The sequence below is a fragment of the Neoarius graeffei genome, chromosome 1 (genome assembly GCF_027579695.1).
Source record: "Neoarius graeffei isolate fNeoGra1 chromosome 1, fNeoGra1.pri, whole genome shotgun sequence".
Lineage (NCBI taxonomy): Eukaryota > Metazoa > Chordata > Actinopteri > Siluriformes > Ariidae > Neoarius > Neoarius graeffei.
The window spans coordinates 25,795,638-25,816,715 of NC_083569.1; the positions used below are offsets into that span (position 1 = coordinate 25,795,638).

The 21,078-nt window shown below is 39.6% G+C and overlaps 1 non-coding gene and 1 pseudogene across 1 annotated transcript; one reads left to right on the forward strand and one right to left on the reverse strand.

The window, feature by feature from the left end:
- Positions 1-2,342: 2,342 nt before the first annotated feature.
- trnap-cgg (transfer RNA proline (anticodon CGG)) lies at positions 2,343-2,414 on the reverse strand. The gene has a single exon. It is a non-coding gene; the product is annotated as a tRNA-Pro (tRNA).
- Positions 2,415-5,867: 3,453 nt separating this feature from the next.
- Positions 5,868-6,033, forward strand: LOC132898267 (U2 spliceosomal RNA; annotated as a pseudogene).
- Positions 6,034-21,078: the final 15,045 nt, after the last annotated feature.

Sequence of the window (21,078 nt, forward strand, 5' to 3'; positions counted from 1 at the left end):
TTTCAAACAGGCTCAATTCACCTTAAAATCAGCTCTCTGTAAAGGGGCACCACAAGAAGGTCATAGGGTTTGGAATTTGGGGAAAAAAATATTTTATGGTTGCAGAGATACGATGATTTTAGTAAAAAATAAGTAACAGTAGGGGTGGCATGGTGGTGTAGTGGTTAGCGCTGTCGCCTCACAGCAAGAAGGTCCGGGTTCGAGTCCCGTGGCCGGTGAGGGCCTTTCTGTGCGGAGTTTGCATGTTCTCCCCATGTTTGCGTGGGTTTCCTCCGGGTGCTCCGGTTTCCCCCACTGTCCAAAGACATGCAGGTTAGGTTAACTGGTGACTAAATTGACCGTAGGTGTGAATGGTTGTCTGTGTCTATGTGTCAGCCCTGTGATGACCTGGCGACTTGTCCAGGGTGTACCCTGCCTTTCACCCATAGTCAGCTGGAATAGGCTCCAGCTTGCCTGCGACCCTGTAGAACAGGATAAAGCGGCTAGAGATAATGAGATGGGATGAGAAATAACAGTAATTGTGCCCCCCCCCTTCACATTGTAGCACAAAACAGAAAGGGTCTACATGGTCCTAATTGGTTCTGTTAGAACCAGAAAAGGTTGGTAGTTTTATGAGCAACTTAAGCCCTATTCGCATGGGATAAGTATTACCTGTGGACCTCTGGTAATTCGGAATAATTACAGAGAATGTCTGAGTTCTTAGTCCCGTGCGAATGCGCCATGTCCGTAATTTGCCAAGTAATAATTCCACCGCGAATTACCTACTGTGTTTCGGCAAAACACAGACGTCCAGTGGTAATACAAGTCCCGTGTGAATGCGCATGTCTGTGTTTGTAATTATTAAACGCGCGTCTCTTGTACTTTTCTGGAGTGAATAATGGAGGATACGGGCGAAATTTTGATAAACAGCATTTCAGGGGCAAGTGGTAGTAGGCCTATCCCGTATTTGAACCAGATAAGCATTTTGAACTCCTGTCTACTAGTGTTGTGACGTTCGCGAACGAACCGATTCTTTTGAACGGCTCCTAGGCATGAACGATGAGAACCGAGTCTCGAGCTGGGGGAGCCGTTCTTTCTGTCGTTCTTTTTCTGTACTGTGTTTCAGATGAAAAAGCTTTTGCCCAAGGACAAGAAGTAGGCTAAACAGCATTTGCCTTTAATTTATTCAAGTTTTATCTGTTTGCCTAATAGTTCAAATTGTTTTGTATATAGTTTATAATGTTGTTGTGTGATATTAATGATAATATTGTGGGAAAACTACTTTGCACGGACGTTCATTTAATTTATTCTATCGTCATTTTGTTTGTTCTATTTTTGTGTATTTTATTTATTTATCTGTTTGTCTAGTTGTATCTATTTTTCTAATAATAATATATTTTTTGCATTAATAGTTTGTTTTTTTCCTATTAAAATAATCTTGTGTTCTTGTTATAACTTTATCTATTTATCTGATTGTTTAGTTGTATCTATTTTTGTTACAATTTCAATATTTTTAATATAGAAAGTTTGGTTTTTTCTATTAAAATGTTCTTGTGTGATAACTAGTTCTTGTGTTATATTTATTGTAGTTGTATCTATTTTGTATCTCAGACTTAAATATTTTTGTAAAACAAGTGTTTTTCTATAAAATATTCTTGTGTTCTTGATAACTATGTTCTTGAGTGGGTTCTTTTTTTTTACAGAAAAGCCGTTCTGCATGGACATTCATTGAAGCCCTCATTGTTTTTTAATGGTTATTTATGAGCGTTTAGGGGTTACAATAATGTAAGTCTAGGTTGCTTTATATAAAAGGTATGTCCAGAAATATTGATGTCACTGTCTAAGCAGAGGGATCTGGCTTCTTTAGACGCTGTCTTCTTAAAACTGAATAAATATTTAAAAAGAGCCAAATGAGCCAGTCTTTTGAACGGCTCTTTTCCGTGGCTATAGGTTCTAAATCATTCTCAGACAACTAACCAAAGACTGAGGACAGATTTGAAGAGCTTTCGTGTCTTTTTCAAAAGACTCGGTATCAAGAACGCACGCCACTGCAGAGAATAGTATAGAGTCCGTGTGAAAACAAAAGAAGGTTCTGGCGCAAATGACGTCACGCATGCAGCTCCGCCGACCTGTAAATCGCTGCGATCTAATAATGGTGGACAAGCTTTTAGTGATTTTTGGATGCGAAAACCTTCTTTTATTTGATTTATCCACCAAATTTACAGTGTATTTGAGCACATCACACACAGAAAACCAGGCATTTTTTTTTATATCACTTTCATTAAACTCATGCTTTTAGAATGATGCAGCCAAGTGAAATCCATGTCCCCAGCAGTTCAGATCAACCATTTAAGGTAAAACCTGGGCTCGTCCGGGATTTGAACCCGGGACCTCTCACACCCGAAGTGAGAATCATACCCCTAGACCAACGAGCCAAACAGCTCACAGAAAGTTGTGTCTATGCTGCATTATATCCTTCAAAGGTTAATCTTCAAAAAAGATTTTTGCGTCTGAATTCTGTTCCAAAAATCACTAAAAGCTTGTCCGCCATTATTAGATCGCAGTGATTTACAGGTCGGTGGTGCTGCACGTGTGATGTCATTTGCGCCAGTGCCTTCTTTTGTTTCCACACGGACTCTATCCTATTCTCTGCAGTGGCGTGCGTTCTTGATACCGATTCTTTTGAAAAAGACACGAAAGCTCTTCAGATTCATCCTCAATCTGTGGTTAGTTGTCTGAGAATGATTTAGAACCTATAGCCATGGAGAAAGAGAAGGACGAATACACAAGCCAAGTCACTCATGAAGAAGAAGAGCAACAACTGCGCCAGCTGTTTTCTGGAACCCGGGAAGTTAATACATGGTACAAATCATCGGGGTTTTTTGTTTGTTTGTTTTTTGTTTTAAACTGATTTGGTGTTCAACTTTCACAGTTATGATACAGCAGTGTCTCTTTGTAATTGTGACCTTTGTAAGCTCACTTGCTCAGCAGAAGGCTCAATAATGGCAGTAAATAGACACTTACTCTCACTTTACAGTGCTGGAGCTGCAGGAGCAGGTGGCGCACAACAGGCCGGAATTTGTTCGGATTCACCTCCAAAACTAAGTTGCTCATAAAACTACCAACCTTTTCTGGTTCTAACAGAACCAATTAGGACCATGTAGACCCTTTCTGTTTTGTGCTACAATGTGAAGTAGAGAGGTGTGTGTGTGTTGGGGGAGTTAGCACGCAATTACCGTTATTTCTTTTTTACTAACATCATCGTATCTCTACAACCATAATTTTTTTTTCAAAATTCCAAAACCTATGACCTTCTTGCAGTGTCCCTTTACAGAGAGCTGATTTTAAGGTGAATTGAGCCTGTTTGAAATTTTAAGGTAAAGTCCCTGTGGCCCTCCTGCAGCCTGCTGGTGGGGAAGCAGGTGACGGTGCCCTTGCACGCACTCGAAAAGCTGGTAAAATCTTCGCTGCAGGAGGCACTGCACGCCCACAATCAGAGGAGGGGGCCAGGGTCACAAGCAGGGGGGTCCCGGCCACCACAGTACTTGGCTCTCATAGATGCCCACCAAAGAGATGTGAAAAACTACAAGGATGGAGCAGTGGGCAAAGGGTGAGGATCTCTGCTGGGTCCTGAAGTGGCAGCTATGTGCATTCTTGGGGTCAGGGGGGAGCCAGCTTGAGAGTGGCTCACGGTCCTGTATGACAGATACTTTTATTGTTTTATTGGTTTTTTTTGTATTTATTTTCATTGGCTTTGCATTCTATGCTTGTTTATTTATTCATTTGTTTTTTAATTTATGAGTTAAAATCTATTAATATTCTGTATAAAACTGGTTAGTATATATGGGGTGTGTGTGTGTGTGTGTCCATGCAAAAAGCTCGATATTTCTAACATTTGACCACCAAAAATATCTATCTATCTATCTATCTATCTATCTATCTATCTATCTATCTATCTATCTATCTATCTATCTATCTATCAGAAACACTCACCGTATTGGTCAGACATTTCTCTGCCTGTGTGCAATGGCTAACAAAGCTGTAAAGGTGTAAGAGATTGGCCCAGGCCACCTTACCCTATAGAGGATGTGCAGTCACGTGACCCGCACGTGTGTACTCCGCCCACTCCGCCACATTGGACGGCATCAGGATAGTTTACCTTGCGCGAGCGTAATGGATCCAGGCAGTAATCTCCAAGAAAATTAAGAAAATACCCCATCTACATCGCGCGATTACTTGTCTAAGTTTGTTCAGCATCTTGAAGGTGACGTGAGGCAGCGTTACATGGAAAAGTGTTCCAGGTTGGGGATTGCAGATCCGTACAACTTGCCGCAATCTTTGTTCAGGGAAATTCGGAGCTGCGGTGCCGGCGATTTGCCCGATCTGGCCTACCACGACATTTACAATTTTCTCGTTAATCGTGAATCGTGTTACACTGGCAAAGCCCTCAAAGCTTACAAGAGCCTGGAAGCTTATATATATTTTGTTGCGGGATGGGTATCTCAACTATATCTCTGGAAGGTCCCGAAGAAGAATGTCTACTTGATAACCTCACGGGTAAGTGGCATTAAGACGTTTATCATAGAGACTATGCAGGACGTTTTATCTTAAGAATGTTCGTAATCTAAACTCAGTTACAGGTAATGACAGGGTTGTAAATATGTATGCTTTTGTCTGAAAAACAGAAAATCAGAAAGCCGCGCTCGCCTGCGCGGAAGCTGGGCAAATGTGCGCAGCTTTCTAACCAACTGCCTTCTTCTCATACTAATACTTCCTATGTTTCATGGACTGTAACAGCATTTGCTCATTTAGTAATTTTAATACATAATTTACTTTGATGAAATTATTCAGACACTCCAACGCCCCCCCTAAAAAAAACGGATCTGCACGATTCAGCCATGAAAAAGGCGCATCCGCCGTTTACAACCCTGTTTAAACTCATAGGTTAACCGACTTTAACCGGCTAATGAGGCTCGGTGGTCGGTCAAGATTTTTTTTAGTTTTCGCCATCCCTACTATGGATTGGCCTTTCAAAGGCATATATGAGCCAAAAAGATAAAACATTGTCATAGACTAGGCCAGGGTAGTAGGGCTAGGCATAGCCATTTTAAACGTTAGAGACTGTCTAGTTTCTAAGTATGCAGTTATCATTCAATCCGAAAATCAACTTTACAGATGTACTAGGAGTATTGAATTAGAAGATTGCACCTACCTGATATGAAGTGTTCACTACAAATTCGGCTGGTAGAACTGGGGTACCAGTTTTCTCTTCGCACAGCGGACACCCATTTTGCGCGTCTCTCCTCATCTGCGGGGAATCTATAAAATGACAGGCCCTCCTTTTGGCCCTGTCTATTTGTACAACCAAATGCTGAACAAGATATAACCATTCTCGAAAGATCGACTCCCACACACTTGATAATTAGAACGGGTTCGTCTAAGTTCTATGCACGGCCATGCCGTCCAAAATGGCAGATAAACAAATATCACGTGACCTCGTGACGTCACGTGCACGCTCTCTATACCAGCTTTCTGCACCTCCAATACAGTGTCACTAACCTGACCCAATGTTAAGTGTAATTCAGGGTTCTCTTCATTGTCGCGTAAATCTTTTGTCTCTTATTAAAGATTTCTGGAGAGAGGAATGCTAGTTAGTCCAATGTATTTTTGCAGGCTTTGTTCTAGTAGAGCTGTACATTTTTGGTGGTCAAATGTTAGAAATATTGAACTTTTGGCATAGAAAACACACACAAGCCCCCAGGACAATGTCTTTCTCTTCAAAAGGATCCAGCTGTTGGGGGTGGAGTCTAGCTGTGTTTACCTTTTTGGATTTTAATATTTTCAAATTTTGGAAGTGGGATATTTAAAGCCATTGAATACAGAAAGTTATTGCTTTTTTGATTAAGAGCAAGTATAATATCTGTTCTGATCACTTTAATATCTGATATGCTCTCTAAATAAAGATGTTGAACAGGGAGCTAAAATAGGGGCTTGCTGCTTCTGCTCCACACATCAATCTGGTATTGTACTATCTTCAGGAATGGTGCCTTTGTTTAAAAAAAAAAAATGTTTTTGTGTGTCATTTTAACATTTGATGTGTTTTCTGACTGACAATAATATACCGGTAAAAGGCATCATTATAAATCCTTAATGAACTATTAACAAACACTTAACAAGTCATTAATAACTCATTAATTAGCAGCTTACTAATGATCTATTAACTAGTTATAACGGATTGTTATTATAAAGTGCTACCCAATATTCATAATTTCACACAATGAACAGGCATGACATTGCATCATGCAAACTTCATAACACAATCACACCGTGTCAAGCAACGGTGACACATAAAAAATAACTCCACACAATGAACAGGTGCAATTTTGTTAACCACCAACAGTGACTTTCGTGGGTACATTTTACTTTTTTCCGATTTAGTAATACTCATAACAAAATGGCATGGCATCATGCAGTCTTCATAACACAAAATTACACTGTGTCAAGCAATGACACATAAAAGAGAACTTCACACAATGAACAAATGCAGTTTTGTCAACCTACATGCAATGGTGGTACTACAGTAACATTTACAGATTAGTATAACAAATAGATTTATAGATATAACTCCTTCTTACATTGGTGCCACCACAATTTCTACCACTTCATAACTTTTATCCCCCTTTCCTTCACAATCCACCTGGAATAACATCCATCTCTCTCCATTGCTTTCCTTTCTACTATTCCTTCCCCATACACTGATTTCCCATGTTACTTTCCAGAAAACTGGCAAAGACCAGACAAAACAAGTTCTTCAAATCACAACAGGGAATCAATAAATATCATCAGAGCAGACTTGACCTCATTCTTGGCATTACAGTAAGGGAGGCCTACTGGGTTTGAATTAAATGATAGCTAACATTAAGCTATCTGATATATCTCCTAACATTGACTAGCCAGCTAACTGCACTAACATTTACATTGGGACAAAAAAACCCTGTCCTGTGGGGAAATTTTGACTGAGTTGTTGTAGGTAACACCCGAAAAACCCAGAGTGGATTTTCAGTGCTCTGTGTATTCTCTTATCGATCAAGTGGAATGGATTCTTTCACGAAGCAATAGAAACGGCGCTGGGTGAACTAATATTTTATGTTAAATATGGGGGGGTCCAAACGAAGAATTATGAATTGTGAAGGGGACACGTCCCCTTCACATTCAATGGTGGTGACGCCCATGTTCACCGGAATTAAACTCGCAAGCAAAAGTCACATGACTGAATACAACCTACTGTATGTTCTATTCCAGGTTAAGCACTCGCAAAGAACAACTGAAAAGCTTCTAACTCTGTGGATTGTTGATGAATAAAATAGCAAGATTGTGGCCGCAAACTACGACTGTATGGCAGGCCTTGGAGAGAACTTTTCTCACATGCCATCACTGTTGTGGGCTATCGAAGCTGGAGTGAAACAAAGGGATTCACTGACAGTTACAGATAAAAACTGTCAGTGAAAAACATCTCCTACTCCCAGTTCACCTGATTCAAGTTACTAAGCCACTATCAGAAGTTCAAGACAAAGTTCCAGGGAGACAAACAAAACCAGTGCAAAAATGAACCATATTTAAGACCCATTACGCGTTGCTCACAAGAAAGACGGTCTCTGGTTGTCCCCCAGAAGAAATTATCACCTGACGCCACACACAAGGGGTCTATTGCTTAACCAAGAACTCATGAGCATATGAATTATTTCTGAATTCATTATAGTCTTAATTTGAAGTCTTTTTTTGTTGACATTATCAACTGTTAGTCAGGGAGCATATCACCCACGTGCAATGAACCGGTGCTACAGGTGCTCTAGCCCCTGCCCCTTTTCTGTTTGCTGTCCAAAGTGCCCTTTTCATAGGGACTGTTTTGTTGGTTTTTTTTTTAATATTTGTAAAAGATAAGTTAGCTCCAACATCAATATTCTCTACAATTTGACAATAATATATGAAATTATAGATTTATAAAATAACGTTTTTCTATGTAAATGCAGGCAACAATCCGTGACGTCATGCATTCAGTGAGCCTCCGTGCAGAAAGTGCATGCAGGCGGTTGACAGTGGGAGACAGTGCGAGGAACGGCATGGTGAGGTCACACTGAAAGTCTCCTTTCATTTCTTATCTGAACATGCAATATTGTGCAGCTTAGAACACAACAGTAAATGCGTAGGGTTGTTTGTCATTTAATGAAGCCGCCTAGGCTATATTTAAACCGTTTGCTCCATCCATTTCATTAACGTGGCAGATTCGGAAACTTTAGTTTGAACGACGGCGTTAATAACATATTCTAGCAGCTTCGAAAACTTAAGGCTGAATGACGCCGTCCACAACATATTCTATCAAGACTATTATGTTATAGTAGCTTAGGTTAGTTGAGTTAAAACATAGGGAAACGTTTTCTAAATAAGTGAAAGCCTGCATTATGCAAAGATGCCAAGGAAAGAGAGGATAAAGAAGCAGAAAGAGAAGGAGCTGTGGGAGGCAGCAAAAGGCAGTGGATCTCTGTCCAGTTGGGTCAGAAAGAAAACTACAGGTCAGACTAATCTTCACTTCAGAATGAACAAGAACTATCTGACACGTCTTGTTACCAAGATCAACTATATTTTCATATTAATGCTTCAATAAATACAGTATGAAAATGTTGGTAATAAGTCAGATGCATGTTGTCAATTCTGAACTAATGTACCAGTTGCTCACATTGAAGTGATTGCTGAATAGACTACTGAATGGTAAATAACAAACTGTTACTTGTTCTCAGGAGTGGGAAGTTCCAGATCAGATGAACAGGTTGAGGCAGAAGCTAGAGTTAGCGCAGGAGGCGCAGGAAGTGTGCAGGAAACAGCAAAGTCACAGAGAGATGTTGATGTGGAGGAAGGAGATACCGAGGAAGAGAGTGCAGAGAGTGTGGAAGATGTAGAAAATCCAGAGGCAGAAATTATACAGAACCAGGAAAGTTGTGAAGAACAGCAAAGAGAAAGTGTGTGTGAGACTGAGACAGAAAGCCAAGATATCAGGGGCACACTTCAGAAAGAGCCTGAAGATAATAGGGACACACCTCAGGAAGAGGCTGAAGATAGTGAGGAGGCATTCCAAACTGTGCTTCATTTACAGCACCCTTTTACAGGGTGTGTGCTTCATTTACAGCACACATTTACAACACTACCTGTGTCAACTGCAACGGTAGAGCGTTCCTTTTCAAAGTTAAAGCTAGTGAAGACAAAACTTTGTCATGAAGAAAGGCTGTCAGACCTTCTTCTGCTGGCAATTGAGAAAGATATCCATATTGAATACAGTGTTGTCATAGACATTTTCAAGAACATGGCAAACTGAAGACTGCTGCTTTGAAGAATACTGCAGCATTTAGATGGATCTCATTCACACACACACACACACAGAATGTTCAGTTGAAATTTAGTTTTGAATAAAGTTAACTTGTGTGAAAAATTTGTTCCAAGTGCCCTTTTTTGAATGTTGAGCCCCTGCCCCTCCAAAGGTCTTTGACCGGCCCTGCAAGCATGCAAACATACAGATAGGCAAAGATAGACACACAAAGAAGCGACTAACTTGCTGAAATATTTTTGCAACAAATCTCACAGAGTTATGGGACCCAAACAGAAAATCAGTCACCTTGTTAAACACTTTTTTTCATCAATTTTGAAACAAACATACTTTTAGATCAAGAATCTATAGAGTAACAAACTCCTAAAAGCAAAAAGTTATGTCAGTTGAATAGACTGAGCAGCACACCACCTCTGAGGTTCTAACTGATCCCACTCAGTAGTTTAGGTCCTTTTAGGGTTAAATGGGTATCTAATGTATGAACCCTGCTTTTGACCTCAGAAAAAAGGTTGCGTGCCACAAATAACACCTATTATGGATATAATAATTGCATATTAATGATGTAATACTTTTATACCAATTTCCTATATGTGGTTTCAGGGATCTTTTTATGCACAAAGTTCCCCTGCATAATTAACTATGAAACAGCAGCCTACAAACATTACAACAAGCCCAGATTTATGGATTTATATCTGAACTTGTATATTATTACCAAAAACAAGACTTGGTAAATTTTGCAAAGTAGCCTCCAAATATAAACAAATACCACCTGACTGTGTGCATTGATGGAGACTTGAGTGCAAATTGTTTTGCAGAAATTGCACACCAAAGATACCTTCAGGTCCTCAGTCTCATCCACAGTGATCTCACTGATGATCAAACTGTCCATACAGGGCCATTCTCACCAGCAGAAAGTGGTCTTCAGGTGATGAGAAATCATGAGCAACCTTCAGATGGCAGTGTCCACAATATATTCACTTTTATCTGGATCATGTTTCCACCTTCAAAACACCCCTTACAGGCCCCCATTGAGGATTGAACTCACAACCCCTGGTTTACTAGACCAGTGCTCTCACCACTGAGCCCCTGTCCTGCTCCTCAAAATGGCCCACAGAACCTACTGGAACATCACTCACAACTTTAGTTCCTAGCTGCAGTTAGCTTCTGTTTACTATTTGCCTCACAAAAAAAGGACACACATTTTAAATAATGCAGTGTGTCAATCGTAGAGTGGGCTGTGGACTGTACATTCTGGCTACTTTCTCAAGTATTTTTCAAATTTTTACATAAAAAATGGATTTTGACTTAGTTTCTAAGAGCAATGTTTGTTTCCGGAGCATATATCCAAAACTATTCATGATACGGATTTGAAACTAGGTATACATATTAACAAGGTGATGTAGATGTGCCTTTTCATACAAAGAAATTTGAGAAATTTAAATTTTTCATGTTTCCATGGAAACAATTTCAGACTTAGTCTCTCAGGTTAGTCTGAGGGGGAGGTTTTGTTTCCAGAGCAGAACTTGAAAACTATGAGTGATATAGTCTTGAAAGTAAGTATCTGATTACATCTGAATAGTTTGCCATGATCGTATAGTGGTTAGTACTCTGCGTTGTGGCCGCAGCAACCCCGGTTTGAATCCGGGTCGTGGCAAAAGGAAAAAAACTACCTGAAGAGGCATAATTTTGAGTTTACTGTCATTTGCACAGTTTTTATCTTCATTTATCACAATTCTTGATTTTTGCACTATTAATGCACAGTCACATGCACAAAGTGCATATATAGGTTTTTTTTAATCTGTATATTGTAAAGTCAGTTTGTTCTTTTTTTTAATTCTATTTTATGTTGCACAGTGTTTCTTTTTCTTTTCACATGTTTGATAACTTGCTGCTGCAACAAAACAAATTTCCAGCTTGGGAGCTATCTATCTATCTATCTATCTTAGTGATTACACAGCCTGATAATTACAATTCATTTTTTTATACCCCCACTCCAAAGAAGGGGGGATAAACTGGTTTACCTCCGTCCGTCCGTCTGTATCTCCGTCCATCCGAAACACCCTTTTTCTCAGCAACCACAAATCATAGCCACTTAGTACCAAACTTCAGCTTGGGGTTCTATACCGTGTATACCGTTTTCAGGTCTGTCCCACATCGACTTCCTGTTTACCAAATGAATGCATTTACAAAACATATAGGGTGGATTTACAAAATTTTCGAAACACTTTTCTCAGCAACTACAAATCACAACTGTTTGATATTTGGTACTGAACTTCAGCTTGGGGTTCTATACTGTGTATACCGTTTTCAGGTCTGTCGCACATCGACTATCTGTTTACTGACTGAATGTATTTATGAAATTTATAGGGTGGATTTAGACGCTATTTCAAGAAGCAAAATGCTATTTCAAAATGACAGTTTACCAGGATGCTATTTGAAATATCTGGGGAGAACACTGCTCTTTACTTACTTGTTTCTGGGTTAATTATTTGTTGAAGTCAACATTCATAATAAGTGTCCTATTCCTTCATTTGCTTGTATTCTGATATAAGCAGGGCTTTGAACCGGTTCAAGGAACGAAAACCGGGAACTTTTTGTATTTCACATGGAACAGAAACGAAACCAGAATCTTTATTATTTTTTATGCTCCAGAACAGAAATGCTTATTAAAAATAATGGTAACCGGTTAATATCGGTTTTTATTTCATTCCTCAAAGTTTCCATAGCCTACAAATAAAAAAGTCATTCTTCTCCTGCGCAAGTTTCTATGACCTGCTGGGGTTCACTTCCTGTGTGACGTTTGCTGACTGAATGGAGAGAGCGGGAGGGTGGACTACTATCACGTCTCCACGTGATAAATAAGAGGTAAATATTGCAGTCTATCGTTATTCAAAAACGTCAATTTCAAACACGATATCAATATATTTGTCCACGTTAATGAGAGGCTCGTGAACATTAAATGACGTTAACCTACGTTAGCCTATCAATGCATAGGGCCTGACTAGCCTTTGGTAACACACTAAACGAATTATCTTTCATTTTTGGCACTTTTTCTGTTTGTCTAGATGGGAGACATACTGAGAATCCAAATCGCCAACATTTGAAATAATAATTGTTTTGAATTATTTCTTATCTTATTTAATGAAGGTTGTAATAGAATTAGCCTACATTTGGCTTAAGCTGGATGAGACAGAGACATAATTTTATAGCCATTTGTTAAACAGCTGACAGGGAACGTAATTAACCGTTCCGGGAATGAATTTTTTTTTTGTTCTAACTGGTTCGGGAACATCTATTTAATGGTGGAACCCAAAACCGGAAATGTTAAAATTCTGTTTCTGTTCGGAACGAACCAACAGGAAAAAAATTCTGGTTCAAAGCCCTGGATATAAGCGAGAGCAAGGGGATACGTAAGTGAGCAGTAGCTCACAGTTGATATTGTTTTGCAATTCATTTATTCAAATTGTCATAAATAGGTATCACGATTTATCATTGCAATATATCATTACATGCTGAGTAAATATTATCATAAATAATGTTACATATGCAAACATTTGTATAAAAGCACACCCATTTGATCTATATAGGCCTTTAAAAGCGGGTGACAGGGAATATCGTGTGCTGGATATTGGATATACACGTGTGGAGTGTAACGAGAGAAGAGCAGGGCTCACCGACTCCACAGCCACACTGGGGACGATCCTCTCATCGATCTCCTTCAGTTTGTCAGGAAACAGCTGTCTGTCCTCTGTGGCGATGATGGACTCTACAGGTGTGCCCAAAACCTTCACACCGTACTGCTGCACTATGCCAATCTGAAACAGCACCACTCCTACCACAGGGTATCGTAGGTCGTAAGTTTAAGTATCCAGAACTAGAGCTGCGGCTACAATCATCGACACCTTAATGATCTTTTGGCCATTGCAAAAGTAGAAGAGACTTTCAATACATAAATTGTGCATGAATAGTCACTCAAACTTCCACTGGAAAAAAAAAAAGTTGATTCACGATTACTTAGCATGTCAGATGATGTGACACCGTTCCACAGTTATTGACACCGTTCCACAATTATTGACATCGAGATGAGAATTATTTTTTTAATGGTATGTGGAATTAAGTTAACAAAACAGTTTTTATTTAATTTTTTTATATAGACTTCTATTAAGTCCAAAATATGTTTTATATAAATATATCGAAGTCAGTGCTTAGGTAAATGAGGAAGTAATCCTAATGGTTGTAAACAAATGAACTGATAATGTTTAACCTGTGACAGAAAATCTTTTTGTTCCACTTTCTACCCACTTTCTAAGTACTTTTGCACATTAAATTTTGTTAAATCACTCATTGTTGTTTGTATTAATTTCTAGGTTTGTAGTTTACCAATAAATGTCAACAGGCAATTGATATTATAACCACATGAAAATCCAGGTAAAAGGTCGCATGTCAGTTCTCGAACCAAAACTTTATATTTCTATATCTAAAAATATAAAATGTATGATATTGTAATATATGGTAGATATTTACAACAAACTGCAAAAAAAAAAAATTCTAAATGGAATAGAAAAACCTGAATATTTCAAGCATGTAATTTATAATACATACATATATATATATATATATATATATATATATATATATATATATATATATATATATATATATATATACTAGGAATTTGATTTTGGTCTAATTCTATTTATTTCAATCAGATTCCAAATACTCTCTAAGCATTCCATTCTGTTATGAATCAGGAAAAAATTATGATAAATCACAGCACTTATATATTTTTTAAAGTACTTCATCTGCTTCAACAATGCTACACAAAGATCGATACATAACAGTTGTAAATGTCACTTAATTCCACAAGGTGTCGATAATGGTGGACACCGGTGAAAGTGATCACGATGATCAACACCTCACATGACTTCTCAAATGCGTGATAAGATACAAAATGCCGACTGTCAAATGAAAGAGTAAGAAACAAAGTAGGTTTCGACAAGGATATCATGAAATATCGGTGAATTTGATAAGTAAAAACATGTCCATGATCTTTCCACCATACTTACATGCAATGATAGCATCCAGGTTTTCCTCAACTTGCTCATCGTGCTAAAAAAAAATTCCATCTCAGATAACGATCTGTGTCATCAGACGACAAGATCAAAGGGTGAGGGGTGTCTTCCGGTTGATTAATTAACCAATAAAAACTGTTGGAACTGAAACTCACCTTTGTAAAATTGTTTTCAATTGGTAAATCTGAAAAGGTGTCAGTAATTATGTACTGTTGATAATTGTAGCTGTCACTCTATATCTACACATGTAGAGATATAATTCAGAACAGGTCTCACCACAGTTGAGTGCCATTTGTCCGCCGATGGAGAGCAGGATGCCATCCGGACTCTCAGCTTTGACCACCTCCGTCACCAATTGGGGTGTTATGGCCAAGAAGTAGACGGTGTCTGCCTGCTTGGTTCCCACATTGTTAGTCTGCACCGAGGCACTGGTCAGGTTCATCAGCACCGTCTTCAGGTTCTCCTCCTGCACACAGTGCAACAGGGTGGATATTTACTCTGTTCCAGTGCAACAGGTCTAATTAGCAAAAGCTGCATTTCCTCCACAAACTCCATCATGGCAATAAAAGATCATACTAGCATCAAATCTAAAATTCTAATTCTCGCTAGTGTGCAAAGTCAGCTTAGACAGCGTTTACTGATATGCTCCTCTGATGAGCTCCGAAGGTTAGCTATCACAGATTCCTTTCACTTTGTTTGTCTTTATTTCTTGAATTGCTGACTGACCTCAGTATCTCCAACTCACATTTTTCAACAGGGTTGTCATATTCCCACCATCCACTATGAAATTCTAACTCTCGCTCAAGTGCAAAGTCAGCTGAGACAGCTAGTGGGATCGATGCCCGCATTCTCCAAAACACCCACTGTCCCCGTGCTCGCATTTTACAGAGAAAAACTTTCTTGTCATCTTGCAAACCAGCCGAATCATCTGCACTTTCAGCCAAGTCAAGATCAAATTTCTTTCGCCACATTCAAAGCAGCACATCTGTCAAAACAGCCACTATCTGGATTAAACCCACAACCTTGGCACTGTTTGCAACAATGACCAAATCAACTAACTGCACATTACTTTTATGCTGATATGCTCCTCTGATGAGCTCCGAAGGTGAGGTATTACAGATTCCTTTCAGTTTGCTTGGCTTTATTTCTTGAATTGCCCACTGACCTCAGAATCTCCAACTCACATTTTTCAACAGGCTTGTCATAGTCCCACCATCCACTATAAAATTCTAACTCTCACTCGAGTGCAAAGTCAGCTGAGACAGCTTTTACAAACTGAAAATATGATGCTTACCTGCTTGTATTCTTAAAGCTGCTGGTGAAAAGCAAGCTGCTGTCCTGAAAAGGCACTTTTCACCACCTTCCACCCAACTGCTCTCATTGAACAATGAAGCAACAAATGCTTCCTGAGGCATGCCCCAAAAGTGTGAGAAGCATGCCAGGGACTCCATGTGAGGAGATTGGGTTGTTTTAGTGGCAAAACCCTTGAAGCTTACCACCTGGTATTCATGCAAATGGGAGTCAGAATACACTCCCCCAGAACAAAAGTCTGCTTCTGGGCAGTCGCACACTTGAAAATAAACAAACAACCAATGGAAACTCAGGCATGGTTGCAGAAAGCAATGAGCAGGCCAGGAAGGGCAGGTTGGGGAGCTTGCGGTTGTTAGTTGGACAAACCCTTAGCCACAGCAGGGGAATTAGCTCAAGTGGTAGAGCACTTGCTTTGCATGTAAGAGCTAGTGGGATCGATGCCCACATTCTCCAAAACACCTGCTGCCCCTGTGCTTGCATTTTACAGAGAAAAACTTTCTTGTCATCTTGCAAACCAACCGAATCATCTGCACTTTCAGCCAAGTCAAGATCAAATTTCTTTCGCCACATTCAAAGCAGCGCATCTGTGAAAACAGCCACTATTTGGATTAAACCCACAACCTTGGCACTGTTTGCAACAATGGCCAAATCAACTAACTGCACGCTACTTTTCTGCTGATATGCTCCTCTGATGAGCTCCGAAGATGAGCTATCACAGATTCATTTCAGTTTGCTTGGCTTTCTTTCTTGAATTGCCGACTGACCTCAGTATCTCCAACTCACATTTTTCAACAGGCTTGTCATATTCCCACCATCCACTATGAAATTCTAACTCTCGCTCGAGTGCAAAGTCAACTGAGACAGCTTTCACAAACTGAAAATATGATGCTTACCTGCTTGTATTCTTAAAGCTGCTGTCCTGAAAAGGCACTTTACACCACCTTCCACCCAACTGCTCTCATTGAACAATGAAGCAACAAATGCTTCCTGAGGCATGCCCCAAAAGTGTGAGAAGCATGCCAGGGACTCCATGTGAGGAGATTGGGTTGTTTTAGTGGCAAAACCCTTGAAGCTTACCACCTGGTATTCATGCAAATGGGAGTCAGAATACACTCCTCCAGAACAAAAGTCCACTTCTGTGCAGTCGCCCATGTGAAAATAAACAAACAACCAATGGAAACTCAGGCATGGTTCCAGAGAGCAACGAGCAGGCCAGGAAGGGCAGTGTTGGGGGGCTTGTGGTTGTTAATTGGACAAACCCTTAAACACAGCAGGGGAATTAGCTCAAGTGGTAGAGCACTTGCTTTGCATGCAAGCGGTAGTGGGACCACTGCTCGCATTTTCCGAAACACCAACTGCTGCCTTGTTTGCATTTTACAGAGAAAAACTTTCTTGTCATTTTGCAAACCATCTGAATCATCTGCACTTTCAGCCAAGTCAAGATCAAATTTCTTTTGCCACATTCAAAGCAGCACATCTGTGAAAACAGCCACTGTTTGGATTAAACCCAAATATTTATCAAAGCTCCCCGGGCTCCACGGAGCCCAAATATCTATCATCCAGCTCCCCCCCGCTGATTAAAGCTATCAGTGGGGGGGAGCCCAGAGAGCTGGATGTGCGCTCCATGGAGCAACAGGTATCTGCTTTCCTGCAGTCCGAGGGAATTCACCTGGACTGCGATAACATTGAGGCTTGCCACCCGCTACCAAGGAGGAACACCAGCGACAAGCAGACCATCATCATGAGGTTTGTCAACAGGAAACATAAGACTGCACTATTAAAGCAAGCGTACAAGCTAAAGGGATCCAAGGTCTACATAAACGAGCATCTGACCAAACAAAATGCAGATATAGCCAGGAATGCACATGCCTTAAAGAAACAGAGGAAAATTCAGAATACTTGGATGACAAACTGCAGGGTGTTTATTAAGCTAAACGGTACACCTGAGGAGGCCAAAGTATTGGTTGTTAAAAATATCGAGGACCTGGAAAAGTATCAGTGACCATCATGAGCGGGACCATAAGCCACACATCTCAGAGGATTACGGAACAGGATTTACTGGAACTACAATCATCTGTGTACACTGATCACAAATCACAGGATTTGGAGTATGATATAGACCGGGACAATAATTTCTTCTCTGCCATTAACAACAACTGCTGTTATTACACTGATGAACAGTTCAATCGGAGCATTAAAGCTGATGGCAAACTCTCAATTATCCACTTCAATAGCAGAAGCATGTATGCAAATTTCAATCTCATCAAGGAATATCTACATCAGTTTTCGCATCTGTTCAGCATCGTAGCAATATCTGAAACTTGAATACATAACGTCAAAGGCACGGACTTTGAGCTGGAGGGCTATGAATTCAACTACATAAATAGACAAAACAAGAGTGGAGAGGGCATGGCCATATTTGTGGATAGGGACTTGAAATTCAGTGTGATGGAAAGTATATCAACAGTAATTGACAACACACTGGAATGCATAACAGTTGAAATTTGCAGAGAGAAACATAAAAATGTAATTGTTAGTTGTATATATAGAGCTCCAGATTCTAGTATTGAGGTCTTCAATAACTGGATAGAGGAAATGTTTTCAAAAGTGAGTCACAAAACAGTTTTCATATGCGGAGACTTCAATATTCACCTGCTCAATCCAAATAAACACAAAATGACAGACAATTTTATCAACACAATGTACAGTATGGCCTTTTTCCCGAAAATTACTCGACCCAGCAGAATCACCTCACACGGAGCCACCCTCATTGACAATATATTCACTCACAGTTTTAATGACAATTTAGTAAGTGGACTATTGATAAATCATATCGGTGATCATTTACCAGTTTTCTCAGTTTATGAAACAAAATTTGGGAATAATAAACCAGAAAACACAAAACTTTTCAGACGACTTAGATCAGAGGAATCAATTAACACTTTTAGAAATGACTTGCTGGCACAAAATTGGGATGAAATATACCGACTAAAAGACATAAATAAAGCATATGAGGAATTCTTGAGGATATTTATATCATTATATAATAAAAATTGTCCAATTGTTCAATAAAGTAAAAAGTCAAACATACAGTATGTCCATGGATTACAAGGGGTTTACAAAATGCCTGTAAAAAGAAAAATACATTGTATAGAGAGTTCATAAAGCAGAAAACTAAAGAGGCAGAGGATAGATATAAAAAATATAAAAATAAATTAACTAATATTATAAGGGCTGCTAAGAAAGAATATTATAAGAAATTATTAAACGATAACAGAAATAATCTCAAAGTAATTTGGAGCACTTTGAACAGTATTATAAAAAATGGGTCAAGATCTTTAAATTATCTAAGGTACTTTCTTAATAATGACAAAGATGAATATAATATGGATGTGGTAATTAATAGTTTCAACCATTACTTTGTAAACGTAGGACCAATCTTAGCAGAACAAATCCCGGGTCCAGGAACATTTGTTGAAAATCTGAGCAATTTGACAGATAAAAAATATTTTTCAATGTTCTTTACAGCAGTGGAAGAAAAAAAGTTGCTTTCATTTACAAAACATATCAGATTAACCCTTGTAGGGTCTTCGTTTTTGTGTTACACAGGGGTAGCTGCTGGGTCGGGTTGACCCATGGCATTTTTGGGTCCTTAATTCAACCTATTGAAACCTTTTTTTGTTAAAATACTCAGCAGATGTTTACTTCATCCCATTTGCAAGTAATATAAACAAAACTTGTTACATTTGTTCCCTTCACCTGTGTTAAATCATATGATTATGAATAGAAATGCTACTCATTTTTGTTTATTTTTTTATTAAAATGTAAAAACATAAGGAATTGCATCATAAAACAGCCACAACTGACAATTATCAACAAATTGACAAATTAAGCAAGTTTGCCCAGAACTATTTCATCAGAAATTTAACCTTATCAGGTCAGTTTACACTATATCTGCCTGAACAACATTTAAAACACTAGAAGTCCCAGAGAGGGGCCATTTGGCCTTTTTACCTAGAAAACCCACAAGAGGGCCAATTGGCCCCAAGTCCTCCCTGTAGACATTCATTTTGTTATGGAAATGTGGCTGTTAGTTACCTTACAGCTTAGAAATGAAATCTTACAATGCCTGTTGAATGTTGAATCTCTGCATCTTCGTTCCTTGGAGAGGAGCTTCTTTCACCACAAAATTCTTGAGGGAACTGAAGCGATAGTCCATGTGCACTGAGTTATTTATCCATCAAACAATTGTCTGGTTGCAGTCACATGAGTCGTTATGGTCACATGGGACATTCACATGTTCACATTTTAGAATAGAATGTGTTTTTATTCCTCATTCTCACATTGACACAGAAGTAGCCAACATGACTTCACCACTGAAGTGTGAAGTGTGTGAAATGTGACCCCCTCACCCCACACACTGCCACTAACAGCCTCATTACCATAACAAAATGAGTGATTAGTGTATTGGGGAAAAGCGGTCGGGCCAAATGGCCCCTATGTGGGTCTTCTAGGTAGACAGAAAAATGCTGGGACTGCTAGGCCCTTTGAACACGGCCATTTTCATGCCAGGCTATACCACACATGAGGAGCAGAGTTTCACTGTGTGCATATTTTGACATCCATATGTTGTCATTTTCAAGCTGCTGACAGTCTGATCCTATGCCTGGCTGCTCAGTGGCTGATCTTGTGACTTCCTGCTGGCGGGCTGGTCCTGAAGTTCTCTTTCGTTTTGATGCAGGCTGACGGGCTGGTCCTACGGCTGGCTCCACACAGGCTGGTCCTGGCGCCAACTGTTCAGAGGCTTGTCCTCGCCGCTCATATCGTCCAGGCTGCTGAAGGTCTGGTCCTGAGGCTATTTTACTTTTTGGACCTGGCTGATGCTCATCCTCTTCTTCAAACTCAGTGTCAGACTCTGAATTTTCAGAAATATGATCCTCATTTTCTGAAACTTCTTCCTCTGCATCATCTTCAAATCCTTCTGTCTCTTCCAGTATCAATTCCAAAGCAGTTTGAACTGAAAATTGCTTTGCCATCTTGTGTGGTATGGAACCACACTGACCGAGATATTTATACTGTCTCCCCAAGATTCTTTCCCGCAGGGCAGAGGGTGAAATGTTGCAAGAAATGTTGCAACCTAGTGTGGGAACAGCACTGGTGGCTCACACTAAGCTCATCATTCACCTGCTTTACTCTCTCCCTCCCCCTCTCTCACACACACTCTCTCCCTCCCCCTCTCTCACACACACACACACACACACACACACAGAAAGGCCCAGAAAGGAGGTAGGGGAAATGAGGGTACACAGGACCTATGATTTCCACACTTTAACTAGCCCT